The sequence below is a fragment of the Argiope bruennichi genome, chromosome 8, assembly GCF_947563725.1.
Source record: "Argiope bruennichi chromosome 8, qqArgBrue1.1, whole genome shotgun sequence".
Lineage (NCBI taxonomy): Eukaryota > Metazoa > Arthropoda > Arachnida > Araneae > Araneidae > Argiope > Argiope bruennichi.
In genome coordinates this window covers 133175796-133197691 of record NC_079158.1, presented here as the reverse complement: position 1 = coordinate 133197691, position 21896 = coordinate 133175796, and the positions used below count along the sequence as shown (strand labels likewise).

Below are 21896 nucleotides of genomic sequence, written 5' to 3'. Positions count from 1 at the left end.
TTTAGCCTTCTCGAAGCCCTCCATTCTGTTTTCAAATGGGATGGTTACATCCACGACGAAGATCTTGTTCCCCGACTGCACCACTAAGTCGGGACGAAGATTGTCGGGGCCCACTCGTTGGTTCTCTGAAATAATCGTGCACCTGGTAGCAAGCGCCTTTTTCACCCGTGCTACGATGGTGTCGTGCCGGAGTTGCCAGCCACGAGACCTGCCCTTACAATGGTTGAGGACGTGGGGCAGAGTCTCAAGGTCGGCCTCGTTACATCTCCGACACCTCTTGTTATCTTTCCATGGTTGGCTTCCATTAAGGGGGAGGAGGTTCAATCTCGCCCTGTGGACAAAGCGCCAGTCAGCAAAGCGGGTGTACGTGCCATCAGCAATGAAGTGTGAGCTCGCAGGTGACTGGGCCACACACTCCATTGCCTTACCCTGACTGGGTTTGTTGATTAGGGCGGTCGATCGATTGTTCCTCAACCGGTCCCTAATGGAGAAGATGACCTTTCTTCTACCAGATGCACGAACGACAATTTCGTTATACTTCACCCTTGGCACTCCGTCGTCAAATTCCCACACTACTCCGAGACGTCTGGAGGCGAGTCTGGCACAAGTCCAGACGTTGGAGTAGGCGTTGTCGGAGGTGGAGAACGGGCCCTCCGTCACCCCAGACAGGAACTCCTCCAGGTGTGCATCGGTGGGGGACGGGATCTTCAGCCTGTGGGCGATGGTTTGCCTGAGGTCTTCAGTGGCCAGAAGAACTATCTCTTCGTCTGAGGAAGTCAGAAGCTTAAATGCAGTGTCGATCCTATTAAGATCTGACTCCTCAGCGGCAATTGGTATAGAGCAAGAGCCCTTGCTCTTGTGGCCATACAGGTATTCATTGGCCGCGTTCTCCGGGAGGCCAAGGGTGTTCTTAATTTCGCCTCTAATTGTGGCGTCCAACGCCTGCCATGCAGTTTTCTGGAACTGCGCTGTCCGCATGGGGAACTGGAGAGCCGGGAAGAAAAATGACTTGAGTGCATCCAGTCTCTGCCATGGAGCAAGGGCAGAGGAAAGGATCTTGGCCCCAATGCCGGACAGGTCATTCAAGCTGTTATAGTCGGGCCAGGCGTTGAACCCCACAGGTCTGCCTAGGAATTTGGTGAATTCACCCTCCTTTAGCGGAGAGATGTTTTCACCACCAATTCGAAAACTTGTGTTTTTTACACCGACCGGGGTGCAGCCAGAGAAGTGCAGGGACACCGATTTTCTTGGATTCAATGCCATGCCGAGTGCAGCAAGTTGAGCCTGTACAGAGTCAAGGTTGTTTTGAAGCTCAACTGGACTGGCGGCTAGGAGGCACAGGTCATCCGCAAAGGCCAGCACTTTGTGCTCTACGTGGTCTCCTTGTATGCTCCTGATGACAGGATCTATACAGATGTTAAAAAGGAGACCACTAATAGGGCACCCCTGCTTGACCCCGCTAAGGATTGGAATTTCGGACGTCACGCCGCCGTCCGAAAGGATCTTAGTCCTCGAACCTCTGTACAGGTCTCTAATGATGTCTACAAAAAGAGGACCAGTCCCCACGGCTTCTAGGGCCTCAAAGATGGCTTCATGAGGAAGTGAGCCAAAGGCGTTCGAGACATCGAGCCACCCGATACAAAGGTCTTTCTTGTGTAATCTTGCCGCGTCGAGTCTCCTCTGGAGGGAATAATTGTGTTCTATCACGCCGTCATGAGGAGTGAACCCCTTCTGGCAGCGCGATAGAACCGAGTATTTCTCGCACCAAGTGCTCAGCCTAGCCGTGAGGCACTTGGTGAAGATCTTGTAGATTGTGGAGGAGAGGGCAATAGGCCTCCAATTAACGGGCAGAGTTGGGTCTCCAGATTTGGGCAGGAGGATGGTGGTGGAGGTTTTCCAACTCTCGGGTATTTTCCGCAGGTGCAGGACCACGTTGAAGACTCTTGCCAAAAATTTCGGGGCACCTGGAACCGACCTCCAATGATGGTAAGTAAGGCGGTCCGGTCCAGGTGCAGTGTTTTCGGCCTTCTTAATCTTTTTTTCGATCTCTGCCGGAGTAAACAGAGAAGCAAGAAGGGGCTCCCGTTGGTCGGAGCAGGCGGTGAAGAAGCCAGAGGCGAAGTCAGCTTGACCCCAAGCGTCTCTGAAGTAGGCATCCAGGGTGGAGGTGGGAATGCTACACCTATCCCCAGAGACACCAGTGATCTCCCTGATCGCCCTTCGCCTGTTCCTTCTGTATAACTTTTGGCAGACCTCTGCGTTTTCGATGTCAATCATTGAATCCCCTACTTTAGATGTTCCTCGCCGGCCAGGGTCTCCAGGGACAACAGACGAGTAAATCTCCGCAAGGGCCTGGTCCAGGGTGGCCTGGAAATAGTTGATGCTATTGTCATCGGGGTCCACCGCTAACATTTCGTCAAACATGGCAATATAGGGAGCAAGAAGACTGGAGTCATCCCCACTTGCGTTGTTGGAGGGAGGAGGAGTGGGCAGGATGGAATTTGTGGGCAAGAGCACAGCCGAGGGATGAGATATGCTCTCGTCCACATTGCTCGCAGCGTTAGGATTGACACCCAAGCGACGTCTCCGTCTCCTCTTAGGCACCGCGAGTTGGAGTTGGGGGCCAGAGCTAGCGATGGCATCCTTAGCGTGACTGGCAGAGTGATTCTTCAGCCCATTCTCAGAAGGGAATGAGGCCGGACAGGAGTTGCACCTCCAATTGAAAGGCATAAGCGGGGGAAGAATAGGCCCAGAACTCTGCAGGCACGGGTGGCTCGATGGCGCCTTAGAAATGCGGCCCTTGCACAGGGCGCACCAAAAGTATGAGGCCTCGATCTGGATAGAGTGTTCTCTCTTGAAATGGCGCAGCAAGTTCCCCTTCATTGAGTTCCATGACTTGGACACAAACGAAGAGGAACAGTCCGGCTCAGGACAAGAGAGGCATCCTTCAATGGGAAACAGGATGTTTACAGAATTTCCATTCCTGCACAACTCCGCTGGGATGTTGGCAGGCGCAGGAGTGTGCCGCGTGCTCTGTCTAGAAGAAGGGCTGGAATTCGGGAGATCCGGGGACTGGACCACTGACTGAGTGTTGCTGGGCAAACTTGAAGTAATCTGAGCAGCGCTACAGCCGGCTCGGTCTGGGTGGATCTTGTGAACTACTCCCGAGGGAGGCGGAGATGTTAAATTGGCATCCAGAGTGGTGGGAGGCGGAACATGCTCCTGCGAACGAGTGGTCGACCTCTTTGCAATAGGAACAGAATGCTGACGATACCTGTGGAACCGCAACCCCTTCCTAGTTTTGGCCAGGAAGTTGCAGTCCACACAGGGCAACATAGGCCTTGGCTCCGGTGGAGTAGAAGAAGAAGACACTCCGAGAGCACCTCCCAAGTTTCTGACACATGAAGAGGAGTTGCTTGCGTCGGTGGACTTCGGCTTCTGCGTTGGAGGAGCAGCTTTCGAACTAGTGGCACTGGGCTGGGTGGGCCTCAAGGGATTATGGGAGTTATAGTTATGCTCCCGGAGCGCTTTCTTGTTGTCGAAGAGGATACTACATTGGCAACAAAAGCGTGAAGAGGTATCACCCGGAGCCGAGGGAGCAACCGGTGACATAGGGCACTTGTGCAAAACGTAGGCAGACCGCATGCTAAAAAATGCCAGGCAGCGCGGACACTGGAATGCTGGCCTTGGAGGAGGGTTGGCCGGAAGTTTCCTCGAAGTCGCAGCTGCGTACGAGAGAGACCCTTTATTGGAGACCACCTGTTTGGAGTTGGAAGTTGCAGGGCGTGTCCGCTTTGTAGAAGAAGAGGCCAGTTCAGGGGGATCTGAACCCAGGGGACTCTTGGAGGAAGCGTCAGCCGTTTCTAGGCAGCGATGGGCAAGGAGCGAAGGCTTGAAATGAAATGCTGCCTTGCACTTGTCGCAAACAAATTGAGGCAACAACCTCAGAGCAGGATTTGATCTTGAGGGCGCTACAGGAGCAGCAGATTTTGAAGGGCTGCGGATAAGATGTACCTCTTCGAGATGTAACTTGAGAGATACAGGAGAGGAGAGTACTAGCTCGCAGTATTTGCAGATGGATTTGGTCACAGGAGGCAGAGATGCAAACGCCTTGGCAGGAGGGGGCCCACTTAACAAGCCCAGGAACATCTTTGTCCACTCAGATGGATCGTCAGGAAAATTGGCCAGCGGACTATCATTTAGGGTGACCACCTCCTGAACATCTGGTTTTTCAGGGGAGGGGGACAGATACAGCTGGTCTTCCAGAGAGGAGGGAGGAGATTTGGCCAAGACTGGAGAACTCTGAGATGGGAGAGTATTCAGTCCAAGAGAACCCAGAGAAAAGTTAGGCATCACATTCTGGCACTGTGGATCGGAAGGGTGACCTTTGGGGCAGGCATCCTTGTCCGGCTTCTTCTCTGGAGATGTTACAACGTGGGGGAGGTTCCCAGCTGTAGAATGTGTTCCAAGAGGAAGAGGTTCAGACGTAGAGGCTGCGACCAAGTCAGTGCACTCCTCTGTGGCAAGAAGGGGTCCCAACGGCATTTTCAAGGGATCGCAAGACAATTTCTCTTGAGAGTTAGGAGGCACAGCTTGTGACTTCAACTGAGGCGAAGCGCTGGCTTCAACCTGCTTCTTAGCAGCAAGTTTGGAGCGGGTCCTCTCGCACACAGCAGATCCAGGTTTTGTAGCGACTGTACCCAGACCAGAGCACGACGTAGAACTATCGTTGACAGCAAATTTGTCGCACTGGGAGGGATCCGGGCAATTCAGAGCATTACTGGGATCGGAGTTACGAGAAGGCCGCACAGGATCGTGAGAAGAAGGACTATTGCCCAAGCACGTTTTGTCCGGCGAAGGGGGCAGTGGCGGACCCACATTAGCACAATTGGGAGACCGCGGGGAAAGCACAACACTCGGCAGCGCAAAAGTTTTTGGCGGACTTACTAGCGAGGCAGTCTTAGGGAAAGACAAATTTTCCGAGACCTTAGTCGGGGAAGACATTTTTGGCTATAAACTGAACTAAACTTCAGAAGATCAGACAGGAGTGCCGGGTGAGACATAAGAGCAACATACATAAACCGATCACTTGTTTACTAGAATCCGGAGATGGTGGGGCGTGCAAGGGGGTAGAACTTAATACTGAAAGAACGGAAAGCTAACAGAAATTACATGGGGCCAGTTAAACATAAAAAAAAAAAAAAAAAAAAAAAAAAAAAAAAAATAATTATAAAGCAACTAAAAGTCAAGAGAATGGTGTACACAAAAACCAAAATATTAAAACACGGAAAGCGGAAGCAAACAAAACAGATTAAACTAAAAAACAAGAGGGCCGGGGGGAGGACATTACAAAAAAAAAAAAAAAAAAAAAAAAAAAGACACTATTGAGGAGATTATTTAGAACAGATTAGACAAGTTTGGGGGCCGCCTCAGACACCCCACAATCACCAGATCCAGCACAGAGACCCCCCAAGACCGATCATCATGGTACATAGAAGACAATCTTAAACAAATTAAAATTAACATTAGAGGGGAAAAACATTAATGAAAAGGTAACAACTTAGAACTAGAAACAAAAAAAAAAAAAAAAAAAAAAAAAAAAAAAAAAAACGATTAACTATTGCAACACAAACTTAAGCCGGGGGGGAAGCATTAACAATTTAAAACCAGGTACAGAAAAATAAAAACACACGATTAACTATTAAAACACATTCTCCGAAGAGACCAAAAAATATTTAAACGAGGAGTAACTATACACGATGCAGAGATCGGGATCGCATGTATGAATAGCTAGTCAAATGATCAATACTCAAAATCAAATACAATGACCGAGGAAACCACATAAGTAAGAATTTACCCAGTGGGAGAAAAAACCCTTTAACACTGAGCTCAAATGCATGCAACACAATAAAATAGACCCCACTGAAACAATAAGTATACACAAGCAAAAATCACTTAAACTAAAAAAAAAAGATAAAAATACCCGACTAAATAAGGTCAAAAATAATATAAAAAAAGAGCAATTTGTTATCTGAAAAAGAAACACAAAAAAGGGCACAGTATACTCCAGAACCAACTCGGTTCGAGAGGACAGAACTCAAGACAACAAAATAGTGACAATCAAACAAAAATAAAAAGATAAATAAATAAAATAAAGACAATTAAGAAATAAAATAAAAAAGCTACGTATAAAGCTATCGCATTAATCGGGCACACACAACTAATACAAAACAAATCTAGAAAAGAAGGCGTGAGTGATAAACAAGGTACTAGCCCCAACGCAAACCCATCAAATCAACACGATGACAGCATTGACAGTTGACACAAACACGCGGGCAGAAGTAAACAAACCTAGAGGGAGGGAGGGGGGGGGAACACGAATCGTTAAAACGTATCGTTTCTCCGCGCGCGCTATCACCTGCACCTACTAGGATGTCATACTGCGCTGTGATTGGTCAACGGCCAGGAAAGGAGAAAAATTACGATTTTAGGAAAATTAGGCAAAAGTACTCATTGAAACCACTCCCTATCTATTAAGATTATTCCCCGCGATCAAATAATGCAAAAAGTTCTACAAAAATAATAAGGATAGGAGAGAAATCAGAGCGTTTAATCTCAGATCCGCACTCCGCTGCTAATGTTTACATTAAGAGACGCGAGGAGAAGCACTAGCCGTATGCACCAAATTAACACAACAGACATAGAAATTAAAAGAAAACATGTTTAAAATGATCTAGAATATACAATACAGGTTTTGGAATTATTGGGGGGAAGGAAACGGAGAAAGAAACAAATTCAACTGCATCCTGCCAATTCCGCAGCGGATCGCTAAAATTAGCTCTCCCGTTAACGGAAGGGGATGGCAGTCGAATTTGATCTAATTCCATCGGCCCTAATCCGCGCAATAACACAAAAATAACTAATCTAGGTTACGTAAGAAGGCTATGAGAAGGCTTAAGACACAAAAATAAATGAATACCAATAAAAATAAACAAAATTTCCGCGAGGACACGTGGGTTGGATCGGGGCTCTAGCGCGACGGAAATCCAACTCGATCCATTCCAATCCGCCAGAAATAGCGCAAAATACACAAAATAAAGACACAAAAATGCATAAAAACACATTTAAAAAAAGAAATACACAGAAATAACATTTAATATCAAAAATAAGCCACAACTTTTAAACGCGACCACGTGGGCTGGATCGGGGCTCACGAGCGACGGTAGTCCAACTCGATCCATCCCAAGCCGCAAGAAATAGCACAAAATACTCAAAATAAACAAAATAAATACACTAAAATGCATAGAATCATATTTAAACAAGAAATACACAGAAATACCAATTAATATTAAAAATAAGCCGCAACTTGGAAACGCGACCACGTGTTCCCGCGAGACCACGTGTTGCGTTTTTCGCACAAATTGCAAAATAAAACATACTAAATGCACTCAAATGTAAAAAATAAAAATACCCTCTCATAGCCCGTAAAAAGTTACACAATATACAAATAATAAATCATGGTTAAACATAAATTAAATATGCAAAATAAATTAAAAACTGGGTCAAATCCTGATAACGATAGCGCACGTTGCACGATGTCAACATGGCATCGTTACCAGGCGGATGGCACATAAACACAAAAATAATCATAACTCCCGATCTACTGCACCGAAATTCATGAAATTTGTACCAAAATGATCGGAATTAAAAGATCTCTATGAAAATAAAATCATTATGAACTCACCCGGCACGGCTCCCGAATTAGTTTAATCCAATTTCATCCCCGTGGGTAGCCAACACGGAGGGAGAAGAAAAACACATTTTCTATCACAAAAAACACAAATATTAACCAAAAGTGGTTATTGACACACCAATCGATGAACAATTCACTCTAGAATAGTATTCCAGCAGAAAAACCGCACTTTTCTGAGGAAAACCGGTAGAAAACAACTTTTTTCTGTCGGCGGGGCTTCACTAGACACTCGAAAATGGCAAAGTTCGCGCTAATTTTCTAATTAGCGCGAAAACTAATTAACGCAGAAACACACTAATTAGATCATCTTGTAGCACTAGTCGAGCTGCACACGCACATACAAAAAAATCTCAGCTAACATCAAAATTTCCGCATTTTTTCGACTTAGAAACGGGAGCTCAAAAAACACGACTACACTTTGATCTTAGCCAAAAGGCCGAGAAGCGATAAAGAATTTAAAAATTTAAAAAAATTTGAGGGGGGGCCAATGCTTTCTTCCACATAATTCGGCCCTCCTCTCCCCCACAGAAGGCTTCTGGACCCATCTCGCAGAGACACAACCTCCTCCGTGGGTGACACGCACTGCATCTGGCCTAACTGCTCACTTGGAGAAGCAGCACGTGGTATGACAACTCGTTGCCAACATTTAAACAAATGTCACTGAGAAACAGGCAACGGCACAGTGAAGGAAATGATCTCATCTGATATGTCACATTAAAATTTCTTTGAAATCTACACAAAAGAGAGCTTCTGTATCACAAATACAATTGCAAAAGTTATTTATTTCTATCTCAGTTTCTAAAAGATGTTTCATGTGTTCTGAGAAGAGGGTTCAAATGGAGCTATAGAATACCTTGTAAATATTGCCATTTGGACAGAAGTGCATTAAAATGGCAATTTGATTTCGTTAAGTACATAAAGCAAACATGCATGTCATGTAGATGAATTATCGGGAATTCATTGCAGACAGAAAAAACACTCATCTCAAATTCAGATAATTATAACAATTAACAAAACACCTGGAACTTCCCATGTTTAGAAAGATGCAATTACATTTCATGATAACAATAATAATAACTGGAACAACTAATTTGTAAGAAAACAGAGACAACACAAAAGAAATCATCATGGAACAAATGTTTGGACAATTCGCTGACAACAAGATTCGAACTGACAACCTGTCTGGTTACGAGTGTAGCAAAGAAGCTGATCAAGCCACATTTTCACAGGCAAGGATAACAAATTTGCTACAGCACTTATACATTTAGAATAACTGAATTCACTAAAGCCATTTGTACAGTCAGGAAAAGAAAAACAACTAAAATAAAATTAGGAAAACAATCATACCAAGATAATCCAAAAATGCCCTTTGAAATTCACAGTGAATCAGTCAATCAAATCTCTATCTCACCATTCAGCATTAAATAGCATGATTGCATTGTCCAAGAAATTAGGAAAGCTACAAAGAAACAAACAAAAATTTGATTAAACTTTCTTTGAACTGAAATAAATACACTTAGAAATGAGCTCACATGAGATTATTCTACTCTAACATAAAACTAATTAAAGTGTCAACAACGGAAAACTACTTATCAACTGACTTCAATTCAACTTATGAACCATATTTGCTTGAAAATTACTTAAGAAGCACATCAAAGAATTTAGGAAAGTGGGAGAATAAATAAATAAATAAAAAAGAAGGAGGCATATAAATAACAATAAAAATTCTATGAAATCACAGGCCAAAATAATTTATGCAGCAATACTGAATACAGAAAAAATAACTCAGTTATTGAGGATCTTCAAGATGAGCAACATTACCAGCCATGAAAAATTAGCCTTACTATTTGTAAAAGTAATACTATTGTGGAATGAATATGCATTTGTAAGAAAAGACGACAAAGTAAGCTACAGAAAATAATATACGTGCACATAAATAACATTTCTAATTCCTAAAAAATACAGAACAGTATATATACGCAAGTTCAAATCAAAAATGTTTATATTACCATCACAGTCCAGTTTCAAGCCTGCTCAAAACAGGCTCAGAAAAATGCTGAACACAGATGCTGAATTTCAAGATGAACACAGGGCATTGCAGAGCATAGATAATAATAGTAAGAATTGACATATTAAAAAGTATTAAAAATAAAGTAACAGTTCAAATGAAACATGAAAACACACACACACACACAAAATAATGTACAGGACACATATGTAAGCTAATTAAAAATAAAAGTGAAATTAAAATGAAAGTCACAGAAAGCATACTCACAAGGAGATACATATAAAAAAGGTTTCTCTAAAGAAAAAAAAAAAAAAAAAAAAAATCAAAGGAATTTAGTGATAGCACTGGCAATCAGTTTTTCCACAAGATTTGAGTAATAAACAATGTGGCAAATATTATGCATGAAATAAGAAAGTAATTATGTCGCAAATAAATGAGAGGTAGGAAAATAATAATAATACAAAAAGAAGTGACATTTAGAAATGAAAATTTTTCAAGTATTATGATAATGATTAAAAACTTAAAACAAACAACAAAATACTCACCCTCTGCCATTTTTAACCCTCTCTGAAGCGCAAAACTTCTTATTCAAGTGGGGAATATCCGACACTAGAAAACCAAAATCTGACACGCAATTTCATTTCAAAACATGCCAGCAGCAAGGTTTTCGTGTTGGACTGTGAGGCACCAGTAGCTTGTTACATTGCCTGGAAATCTTTCGAGCAGGAAACTGTTGAAATTGTGGCGGATTGCGATGAGCTAGGATAGAACCCAGGACCTTGTGGTTCGCAGCCCAGTGACATGACCACAGTGCAAACAGTGTTTTCAATGCAAAGGTCAGTTGTGTGCACATATATGGAAGATACAATAAATAGTGTATATGATCAAAAGTATGTAGAAATGATCTCATTGGTAATCATGATAAAATCACAATAAACCCTGAGATATAAAAATATTCAATAAAAAGAATCGCAAAATAAAATGGTCATGAAAGGGGGAAAAATGCATAAACGGAAATATCAAATATATATAAATCGAAATTAATTTAAAGATAGATAAAAAGCATGAAAAAGGAAATCAGTATTAAAAGAATGAAAAAATAAATAAAAACACACAAACAAACAGAGGGGGAAAAAAAATGAAAGTCAGAAATCATTATTACTAAAACAGGATCAGTTTCGGAGAAAAATAAACCGAATACGTGAAATCAACAAGATTAAATAATAAGAAAGAATCATTAAACACATATATTCAGTAAGGTAACGGAAGAAATAAATTATATGTAAAGTGGTTATTAGTAATCAGATTTAGAAATCTGACAGCTCGGGGGATCACGTGACAGTATCATAACAAGTCGATGGGGGGGGGGGGGAGCAAAATCGCTTTGAAACGAAACGCCTTTCTTATCAGTACCCACTGCCACACACAATTTTAGTAAATAGTATGAAATGGAAGTAAAATTTAAATGATTGGGACAGGGGCAAATGAACCAAAATTCAAGAGAGAGAAAGAAAATAAATGAAAGAATGAAAAACACCAAATAAATTGGGGGGGGGGGAGAGAATTCACTGCTTTGTGTGCAGATTGATGAGACAAAACATGACCAAAAAAGAATAATAATAATAATAATAAAAAGACAAAATAGAATTATGACTTGAAAAAGTTAATTCACAACTGGTGATAAGTGGGGAATAGGTTAAAACAAGGCTTCAGTTAGAAATACATTTTTGGGAAAAGCAAGAAAACAAGAGATTTTAAAATTAACAAGGACACTTAAGAAACTTGAGAAGAAACAAGGAAATCAATAAGTAAGAATTTTCATATTGTGAAAACAGATTAATAAACAAAACATTAAAGTAAGGGATCAAAGGCAAAATGAAGAAAAATATAATAAATAAAAATAACAATGACAGGGAAATAGTACATTCAATGCAGAGATCAGTTGTGATGACATGCATGGTATATACAGTAATATATATGTTCAAAAAATATTTAAAAATGTTAATATTGGTAATCGTAATAAAATTGAGATATAAGATCAGACAATATACAGATCCAAAAAACAAATAGGCATAAGAGAAAAATAAATGCATAAATCAAGGTACCAAATGCATAATGAAATAAAATAAAATAAATAAATGGGTAAATAAACGCCTGAAAAGGGATATCAACATTAAAAGAATAAAAGCACATAAAATCCCTTAATGGTAAGAATCAAAAAATCATAATGATCAAAACAAAATTAGTTCAGTGGAAAAAATAATCTGAATATGTCACAAATAAAAGAAATATTTATTAATAAAAACACATAAATAAAAACATACATTCAGCAAGGAACGGAATAACAATATTGAATGTGAAGTGGGAATAATGTTAGATTTCAAGAGCAAATGGAATCGAAACTAGTCAGATTCAGAGACCATGCGACAAAACGACAAGCGGAGGGGGGGGGGGGGCACACGAAGCCCCAAAGAGAATCGTTTTTCTAATCAGTAATCACTGCCCCAAACTGCGCCTTGTTTGGTCAGCAGACGGTGAAAACGAAATTCAAACTAAATTAATTACATAGCATTTACAGTACACTAAAACCACTCCATATCCATTAAAAAAACTCCCTCGCAATAATTTACAGGTATAAATTTCTCCCAATTAATTGAAATAAGAGAGAAATCAAAGCGTTTAATTTCCGAACAGGACGCCACCACCATTATTGTTCATAAGTCAACACGGAGAGAATTAAATATCAATCTTAATCAATTAATCTTAGAGAATCCATCTCCAATGAACTTAAAACATACTTTAAATGTTCAAGATTAATATTAGAGTACTTTTAAAATTATTAGGGAAGAGGAAAACAGAATAATAATCAATTTTAATTCTCCCGCCAGGGCCGGCATTTATGATCAAAGTGTCATCCGAAAGGGAATGACTAATCTTAATCCGACTCCATCCATATCAATCCACAAAATAACCATTAAAAATATCCACACTATATTAAATAATAGACTTATGTGAATGATATTCACATAAGAATAATCAATTTTAGCGATAATAACAATACGATTTTACCGCGATACTCGGAGCATCGGCGAGACCACGTGCTAAAATTAACACATAAAAACTACTGAAATAACACATTAAATCGATTCAAAAACAAAAATGAATACTACAGATCGATTCCCCGATTCAATATGCATACTGTATATATCACATATAAATTTTAAACATTAAATTAAAGCATAAATAAATTAAAAATAGGTAGAATTGTACAGTTAACACAGTATCGTTTCCAAACGGACAATACGAAAACACAAAAATTAACATAACTTCTTATCTACCGCATCGAATCACACAAAATTAGTACCAAAATGATCGGAATTACAAGATCTCTGTGAAAATAAAACCAATGTGTACTCACCCGGAGCGGATCCCGGTTTAAATTAATCCAATTTCATCCCAATGGTAGCACAACATAGGGGGAGAAGAAGAAGAACACATTTAATAAATCACACAGTTTTTGCACAAAACTTGCTTGTAACACACCAATCGATGCAGAAATCACTCCGGAGTATATATTTCACCAGAAAACCGCTCTTTCCTTCGAAGAACAAGCAGATAACAACTTTTTTCCACTCCGGGGGCTTCACTTTTGGCGCGAAAATGGCAAAGTTCACTCATTTTTCGCAAAAAACATGGAAACTAATTGACGAAACAAGACAAAAATAATATGAAGCAGTAGATCTCACTTAGCTGCACACACACATATAAAAATTACGATGCTGGTACCATTATTTCCGCACTTCTGGACCAAAATGCAGGAGCGACGAAAAACACGACTTCAATCCAATGACGCGACCAAGCCAAGTGCATCGCTAGAGGTAAAACTGAACCGGATCTCCACGGGAAAGCTCGCCTGCAGGCAGACTGATTACTCTCGATTCGTGTGCGACGGACACGGAGCCATCTAGCCAGACGGGGGGAGGATGCCATGAAAAAGCAGAAATATATATAACGAAGAATAAAGTCGATGCTTAGCACAGCGCCCTACGTTTCCCTCTTCCTTCTAGGGTGCGTATCGCGCGTCCTGCGTTTGGGCGGCCCCCTTTTCGCCTTTTTTGGGCCCGCGGCTTTAGCCGCGGGCCCAAAAAAGTGGGGGCCCCCCCGCATGGCCGCACAAACGCAGGACGCGCGATACGCACCCTAGAAGGAAGAGGGAAACGTAGGGTAGAGTGGGGCTACATCACAGTAGGAATAATTACTACAAAGACTGGTGAAGTTAAGTTAATGCTTTCTTAAGCATTTATGAAAAGTAATATCACATTTCAAGAGTGTATATGTAAAGTGGATAGCATTTACATGTGAAAGGAAATACAGAGATTACATCAATAATTCTGATGTTTTTAAAGACACAAAGCTAATCTTGCTTTCTTTTGGTCTGTTCGTTGTGTTTCAATGAGTCTTTCCTGTTTGATATATGTTAAATGAACACATTTTGTATGTAACATTGCACTTTTAACTATTGATCAATGGGTGATTTGTATAAAAATCTAATGTTCATTCAAGTCACCCATTTTAACTAAAGAGAAAGTAAATGCAGTCAGCTTTGCCACATTATTACAAAATAAACACAATTCATGAATGAATACAGACAATTTAATTACAAACATATCATTTTACACTTAACAAGCAGAAACAGAGATTCGCTTCAGAGAAATGCAGGTGACGGTGGAAAAGACGAAACGAATGACAAGATTTTAAATAAACAGGGATTTCTGTGTGTCCTGAGGAAGATACAGTTGCAGTATTTTCATTTGGCGACATGTTGAAATTCACACATGGTGACTTGTACTCAGCGACTTGCCAGGGCTTTTCCATGGTTAGGAAAGAGACGGCAAACATTCATGTGAGGAGACATCTGTGGGTGGTAAGGCTTTTTTACTGGTAATTTCTGATGAATTCTAATTTTTTGCATTAAATGCGGCTAACGTTGGGACAGTGCAAGCCAACATAACCGCGCGTACCAGCTGCAATGAATTGCGAAACTGGTACATGTTCCAAAAATTAGTTTAACATCAATAGGCACCCGATGGGGGCCCTATCAGATATTAAGCTGATAAGAACAGATACTACACTTTGATCTTAGCCAAAAGGCCGAGAAGCGATAAAGAATTTAAAAATTTAAAAAAATTTGAGGGGGGGCCAATGCTTTCTTCCACATAATTCGGCCCTCCTCTCCCCCACAGAAGGCTTCTGGACCCATCTCGCAGAGACACAACCTCCTCCGTGGGTGACACGCACTGCATCTGGCCTAACTGCTCACTTGGAGAAGCAGCACGTGGTATGACAACTCGTTGCCAACATTTAAACAAATGTCACTGAGAAACAGGCAACGGCACAGTGAAGGAAATGATCTCATCTGATATGTCACATTAAAATTTCTTTGAAATCTACACAAAAGAGAGCTTCTGTATCACAAATACAATTGCAAAAGTTATTTATTTCTATCTCAGTTTCTAAAAGATGTTTCATGTGTTCTGAGAAGAGGGTTCAAATGGAGCTATAGAATACCTTGTAAATATTGCCATTTGGACAGAAGTGCATTAAAATGGCAATTTGATTTCGTTAAGTACATAAAGCAAACATGCATGTCATGTAGATGAATTATCGGGAATTCATTGCAGACAGAAAAAACACTCATCTCAAATTCAGATAATTATAACAATTAACAAAACACCTGGAACTTCCCATGTTTAGAAAGATGCAATTACATTTCATGATAACAATAATAATAACTGGAACAACTAATTTGTAAGAAAACAGAGACAACACAAAAGAAATCATCATGGAACAAATGTTTGGACAATTCGCTGACAACAAGATTCGAACTGACAACCTGTCTGGTTACGAGTGTAGCAAAGAAGCTGATCAAGCCACATTTTCACAGGCAAGGATAACAAATTTGCTACAGCACTTATACATTTAGAATAACTGAATTCACTAAAGCCATTTGTACAGTCAGGAAAAGAAAAACAACTAAAATAAAATTAGGAAAACAATCATACCAAGATAATCCAAAAATGCCCTTTGAAATTCACAGTGAATCAGTCAATCAAATCTCTATCTCACCATTCAGCATTAAATAGCATGATTGCATTGTCCAAGAAATTAGGAAAGCTACAAAGAAACAAACAAAAATTTGATTAAACTTTCTTTGAACTGAAATAAATACACTTAGAAATGAGCTCACATGAGATTATTCTACTCTAACATAAAACTAATTAAAGTGTCAACAACGGAAAACTACTTATCAACTGACTTCAATTCAACTTATGAACCATATTTGCTTGAAAATTACTTAAGAAGCACATCAAAGAATTTAGGAAAGTGGGAGAATAAATAAATAAATAAAAAAGAAGGAGGCATATAAATAACAATAAAAATTCTATGAAATCACAGGCCAAAATAATTTATGCAGCAATACTGAATACAGAAAAAATAACTCAGTTATTGAGGATCTTCAAGATGAGCAACATTACCAGCCATGAAAAATTAGCCTTACTATTTGTAAAAGTAATACTATTGTGGAATGAATATGCATTTGTAAGAAAAGACGACAAAGTAAGCTACAGAAAATAATATACGTGCACATAAATAACATTTCTAATTCCTAAAAAATACAGAACAGTATATATACGCAAGTTCAAATCAAAAATGTTTATATTACCATCACAGTCCAGTTTCAAGCCTGCTCAAAACAGGCTCAGAAAAATGCTGAACACAGATGCTGAATTTCAAGATGAACACAGGGCATTGCAGAGCATAGATAATAATAGTAAGAATTGACATATTAAAAAGTATTAAAAATAAAGTAACAGTTCAAATGAAACATGAAAACACACACACACACACAAAATAATGTACAGGACACATATGTAAGCTAATTAAAAATAAAAGTGAAATTAAAATGAAAGTCACAGAAAGCATACTCACAAGGAGATACATATAAAAAAGGTTTCTCTAAAGAAAAAAAAAAAAAAAAAAAAAATCAAAGGAATTTAGTGATAGCACTGGCAATCAGTTTTTCCACAAGATTTGAGTAATAAACAATGTGGCAAATATTATGCATGAAATAAGAAAGTAATTATGTCGCAAATAAATGAGAGGTAGGAAAATAATAATAATACAAAAAGAAGTGACATTTAGAAATGAAAATTTTTCAAGTATTATGATAATGATTAAAAACTTAAAACAAACAACAAAATACTCACCCTCTGCCATTTTTAACCCTCTCTGAAGCGCAAAACTTCTTATTCAAGTGGGGAATATCCGACACTAGAAAACCAAAATCTGACACGCAATTTCATTTCAAAACATGCCAGCAGCAAGGTTTTCGTGTTGGACTGTGAGGCACCAGTAGCTTGTTACATTGCCTGGAAATCTTTCGAGCAGGAAACTGTTGAAATTGTGGCGGATTGCGATGAGCTAGGATAGAACCCAGGACCTTGTGGTTCGCAGCCCAGTGACATGACCACAGTGCAAACAGTGTTTTCAATGCAAAGGTCAGTTGTGTGCACATATATGGAAGATACAATAAATAGTGTATATGATCAAAAGTATGTAGAAATGATCTCATTGGTAATCATGATAAAATCACAATAAACCCTGAGATATAAAAATATTCAATAAAAAGAATCGCAAAATAAAATGGTCATGAAAGGGGGAAAAATGCATAAACGGAAATATCAAATATATATAAATCGAAATTAATTTAAAGATAGATAAAAAGCATGAAAAAGGAAATCAGTATTAAAAGAATGAAAAAATAAATAAAAACACACAAACAAACAGAGGGGGAAAAAAAATGAAAGTCAGAAATCATTATTACTAAAACAGGATCAGTTTCGGAGAAAAATAAACCGAATACGTGAAATCAACAAGATTAAATAATAAGAAAGAATCATTAAACACATATATTCAGTAAGGTAACGGAAGAAATAAATTATATGTAAAGTGGTTATTAGTAATCAGATTTAGAAATCTGACAGCTCGGGGGATCACGTGACAGTATCATAACAAGTCGATGGGGGGGGGGGGGAGCAAAATCGCTTTGAAACGAAACGCCTTTCTTATCAGTACCCACTGCCACACACAATTTTAGTAAATAGTATGAAATGGAAGTAAAATTTAAATGATTGGGACAGGGGCAAATGAACCAAAATTCAAGAGAGAGAAAGAAAATAAATGAAAGAATGAAAAACACCAAATAAATTGGGGGGGGGGGAGAGAATTCACTGCTTTGTGTGCAGATTGATGAGACAAAACATGACCAAAAAAGAATAATAATAATAATAATAAAAAGACAAAATAGAATTATGACTTGAAAAAGTTAATTCACAACTGGTGATAAGTGGGGAATAGGTTAAAACAAGGCTTCAGTTAGAAATACATTTTTGGGAAAAGCAAGAAAACAAGAGATTTTAAAATTAACAAGGACACTTAAGAAACTTGAGAAGAAACAAGGAAATCAATAAGTAAGAATTTTCATATTGTGAAAACAGATTAATAAACAAAACATTAAAGTAAGGGATCAAAGGCAAAATGAAGAAAAATATAATAAATAAAAATAACAATGACAGGGAAATAGTACATTCAATGCAGAGATCAGTTGTGATGACATGCATGGTATATACAGTAATATATATGTTCAAAAAATATTTAAAAATGTTAATATTGGTAATCGTAATAAAATTGAGATATAAGATCAGACAATATACAGATCCAAAAAACAAATAGGCATAAGAGAAAAATAAATGCATAAATCAAGGTACCAAATGCATAATGAAATAAAATAAAATAAATAAATGGGTAAATAAACGCCTGAAAAGGGATATCAACATTAAAAGAATAAAAGCACATAAAATCCCTTAATGGTAAGAATCAAAAAATCATAATGATCAAAACAAAATTAGTTCAGTGGAAAAAATAATCTGAATATGTCACAAATAAAAGAAATATTTATTAATAAAAACACATAAATAAAAACATACATTCAGCAAGGAACGGAATAACAATATTGAATGTGAAGTGGGAATAATGTTAGATTTCAAGAGCAAATGGAATCGAAACTAGTCAGATTCAGAGACCATGCGACAAAACGACAAGCGGAGGGGGGGGGGGGGCACACGAAGCCCCAAAGAGAATCGTTTTTCTAATCAGTAATCACTGCCCCAAACTGCGCCTTGTTTGGTCAGCAGACGGTGAAAACGAAATTCAAACTAAATTAATTACATAGCATTTACAGTACACTAAAACCACTCCATATCCATTAAAAAAACTCCCTCGCAATAATTTACAGGTATAAATTTCTCCCAATTAATTGAAATAAGAGAGAAATCAAAGCGTTTAATTTCCGAACAGGACGCCACCACCATTATTGTTCATAAGTCAACACGGAGAGAATTAAATATCAATCTTAATCAATTAATCTTAGAGAATCCATCTCCAATGAACTTAAAACATACTTTAAATGTTCAAGATTAATATTAGAGTACTTTTAAAATTATTAGGGAAGAGGAAAACAGAATAATAATCAATTTTAATTCTCCCGCCAGGGCCGGCATTTATGATCAAAGTGTCATCCGAAAGGGAATGACTAATCTTAATCCGACTCCATCCATATCAATCCACAAAATAACCATTAAAAATATCCACACTATATTAAATAATAGACTTATGTGAATGATATTCACATAAGAATAATCAATTTTAGCGATAATAACAATACGATTTTACCGCGATACTCGGAGCATCGGCGAGACCACGTGCTAAAATTAACACATAAAAACTACTGAAATAACACATTAAATCGATTCAAAAACAAAAATGAATACTACAGATCGATTCCCCGATTCAATATGCATACTGTATATATCACATATAAATTTTAAACATTAAATTAAAGCATAAATAAATTAAAAATAGGTAGAATTGTACAGTTAACACAGTATCGTTTCCAAACGGACAATACGAAAACACAAAAATTAACATAACTTCTTATCTACCGCATCGAATCACACAAAATTAGTACCAAAATGATCGGAATTACAAGATCTCTGTGAAAATAAAACCAATGTGTACTCACCCGGAGCGGATCCCGGTTTAAATTAATCCAATTTCATCCCAATGGTAGCACAACATAGGGGGAGAAGAAGAAGAACACATTTAATAAATCACACAGTTTTTGCACAAAACTTGCTTGTAACACACCAATCGATGCAGAAATCACTCCGGAGTATATATTTCACCAGAAAACCGCTCTTTCCTTCGAAGAACAAGCAGATAACAACTTTTTTCCACTCCGGGGGCTTCACTTTTGGCGCGAAAATGGCAAAGTTCACTCATTTTTCGCAAAAAACATGGAAACTAATTGACGAAACAAGACAAAAATAATATGAAGCAGTAGATCTCACTTAGCTGCACACACACATATAAAAATTACGATGCTGGTACCATTATTTCCGCACTTCTGGACCAAAATGCAGGAGCGACGAAAAACACGACTTCAATCCAATGACGCGACCAAGCCAAGTGCATCGCTAGAGGTAAAACTGAACCGGATCTCCACGGGAAAGCTCGCCTGCAGGCAGACTGATTACTCTCGATTCGTGTGCGACGGACACGGAGCCATCTAGCCAGACGGGGGGAGGATGCCATGAAAAAGCAGAAATATATATAACGAAGAATAAAGTCGATGCTTAGCACAGCGCCCTACGTTTCCCTCTTCCTTCTAGGGTGCGTATCGCGCGTCCTGCGTTTGGGCGGCCCCCTTTTCGCCTTTTTTGGGCCCGCGGCTTTAGCCGCGGGCCCAAAAAAGTGGGGGCCCCCCCGCATGGCCGCACAAACGCAGGACGCGCGATACGCACCCTAGAAGGAAGAGGGAAACGTAGGGTAGAGTGGGGCTACATCACAGTAGGAATAATTACTACAAAGACTGGTGAAGTTAAGTTAATGCTTTCTTAAGCATTTATGAAAAGTAATATCACATTTCAAGAGTGTATATGTAAAGTGGATAGCATTTACATGTGAAAGGAAATACAGAGATTACATCAATAATTCTGATGTTTTTAAAGACACAAAGCTAATCTTGCTTTCTTTTGGTCTGTTCGTTGTGTTTCAATGAGTCTTTCCTGTTTGATATATGTTAAATGAACACATTTTGTATGTAACATTGCACTTTTAACTATTGATCAATGGGTGATTTGTATAAAAATCTAATGTTCATTCAAGTCACCCATTTTAACTAAAGAGAAAGTAAATGCAGTCAGCTTTGCCACATTATTACAAAATAAACACAATTCATGAATGAATACAGACAATTTAATTACAAACATATCATTTTACACTTAACAAGCAGAAACAGAGATTCGCTTCAGAGAAATGCAGGTGACGGTGGAAAAGACGAAACGAATGACAAGATTTTAAATAAACAGGGATTTCTGTGTGTCCTGAGGAAGATACAGTTGCAGTATTTTCATTTGGCGACATGTTGAAATTCACACATGGTGACTTGTACTCAGCGACTTGCCAGGGCTTTTCCATGGTTAGGAAAGAGACGGCAAACATTCATGTGAGGAGACATCTGTGGGTGGTAAGGCTTTTTTACTGGTAATTTCTGATGAATTCTAATTTTTTGCATTAAATGCGGCTAACGTTGGGACAGTGCAAGCCAACATAACCGCGCGTACCAGCTGCAATGAATTGCGAAACTGGTACATGTTCCAAAAATTAGTTTAACATCAATAGGCACCCGATGGGGGCCCTATCAGATATTAAGCTGATAAGAACAGATGTCTCGCACTAATGTTTGCAAACACTAAAGCATGGGCTCATAGCGTGCGTTAACATAGACAGTAAGGTACCACTCGGGTCCGACAAGCGGAGGCCTGCTTCGCTTACGTCTTTAGTGCGAGTCTTTCGATTACTCTATGAGACTTCGTCACGTGTAAGACAGCAAGAGGCTGCTTACGACGTTCACTAACGCCTCGTGAAAGCTGAAAGACAAACTATAAAAAGGTTAAACAAACATAAACTATACATGGAATAACAATAATAAACTATACACTGACAACAAATATA

General features: G+C 39.1%; 2 non-coding genes across 2 annotated transcripts; both read right to left on the bottom strand.

Annotated features, from left to right (window-relative positions):
* Positions 1-14731: 14731 nt before the first annotated feature.
* On the bottom strand, positions 14732-14924 carry LOC129981992 (U2 spliceosomal RNA). Its single transcript, XR_008785400.1, has one exon. It is a non-coding gene; the product is annotated as a U2 spliceosomal RNA (small nuclear RNA).
* A 6530-nt stretch (positions 14925-21454) lies between these two features.
* LOC129981996 (U2 spliceosomal RNA) lies at positions 21455-21639 on the bottom strand. The gene has a single exon (XR_008785404.1). It is a non-coding gene; the product is annotated as a U2 spliceosomal RNA (small nuclear RNA).
* Between the last annotated feature and the right edge of the window lie 257 nt (positions 21640-21896).